This window comes from Nestor notabilis, unplaced genomic scaffold (genome assembly GCF_000696875.1).
Source record: "Nestor notabilis isolate BGI_N333 unplaced genomic scaffold, ASM69687v1 scaffold3150, whole genome shotgun sequence".
NCBI classification, from domain to species: domain Eukaryota; kingdom Metazoa; phylum Chordata; class Aves; order Psittaciformes; family Psittacidae; genus Nestor; species Nestor notabilis.
The window spans coordinates 6,055-7,690 of record NW_009912199.1 but is presented as its reverse complement, the minus strand read 5'-3'; positions in this window follow the sequence as shown (position 1 = coordinate 7,690).

The window sequence follows — 1,636 nt, the reverse complement described above, 5'->3', positions numbered from 1 at the left end:
CTGAGATACCAGCTATCTACAAATGGTGAAAAGCAATAGCTAAGGGGAAAAGACAGACAAAGCAACCTGCTCTAGTTGAAGGTGTCCCTGACTGTGGCAGGGGGATTGGAACTGGATGAGTTTAAGGTCTCCTCCAACCCAAACCATGCTGTGATTCTATGATAAATTAGTGCACCCTCAAAGGGGAAGTTCAGGACCTTTTCCAGCCCCAGTTATCAGCCAGCTGGTCAGCTCATCAGGATGCTGTGAGCCCAGACCCATCCTCAGAGCACATCCCCCTTCCTTCATGTCCATGTCCTTCAGAGGAAAGAGAGCACCAAGTCACACACATGCAAACCTCCACTCTCTGGAAATACCTACAAACCTTGTCTCTGCCATGCGCCTGCAGTTAGGTAGGATAAACCGTTGCCTCAGTCCATTTTGCTTTTGGGAAGGAAATCAGGCCTTGCACATTCGACCTTTCCTCTGTTTTTATTCCCTTTTCGCTAGGGAAACCCCTGTTGACATTCATAATATTATTTGCAGGTGAAGGGTAGGTAATAGCTGAGTAAGGACCTTTAGGCTGAGTTCAGGATGAGTAAGTGGAAAATCCCTGAATTTAAGCCTGTCTGTGTGATTTGTTCATCTTTCAGGAGAGGAGTTCCTGCCAGCTCAATTTTTCTGGCCGTATAATGGAGCGGCAAGAGAATTCCAACTCCCTGGAGCAAGATAATTAATAATGGAAAGGTGCTTCGGCTATTGTGATCACCACAGATGATTCAAAGCATTTTATAGATCTTAACTAATTAATTAACACAAGCTGCCCACCTAATAGGTCAGTTTGGTGTCTTTGTGGGGAAGCTGAGGCCGAGAGATGAAACAACATGTCCTCAGCTGGACAGCTCTGCTCCAAAGAGTTGAAATACCACCATGTTATTGAAGTGCTCTCTTGTGATGCTATAGTAAATACCACCCCTGGCAGCTGAAGTATCTGGATCAGGATCTGGGATATTTTGATTTGCTGTGTCATCCAAGAAAAAAATTGTTTTTCTTAAACTGGAAAATCTTTGGGGCAGGAAGTGTGTCTTTCTGTCTTCCTCTAACACACTGCTCCCAAAGGAGTCCCCAGCTGGCTTAGTGCTAGTAACCAACAAATGAAGACTAATAAATGGGGACCTAATAAGTGGCTCTGTTAAAGAGAATCTTTATTTTTCAGGGGTGTTTGAAAAAGTGGGAAGGGATGTCAGTGCTGATAGGGAATGAGACACATGTCAAGGCAGAGAAGGTGAAGTAGGTGTGCCAAAGCGGTGATGGGACATGCAGATAGCAAATAACATGGAGAAAGGGGTGGAAAACCAGGGAAGTTCAAGGCAGGGAGTGGGGAAGGAGCCCAGGGAGGTGAAGGAGGTGTGGGATTGTGTTGAAAGGGGTGTAGAGGCTCTGGGTGTGGTAGGCAGAGTGATTCCAGAGACCTCAGAGGGTTGGGCAATGTGTGGGTAAGAAAGGGCAGGACAAACTGTGACAGGGTCAAGGACAGCATCTCTGCAGAACACTCCAAGGCAGCACAGGCGGGAGAGCAGGGGAGCAGGCGGGAGCGGAGCTGCAGCATCACACCCTTTTCCCACGCCTCCTTGCAGGGAATCAGTCAGGGAATGCC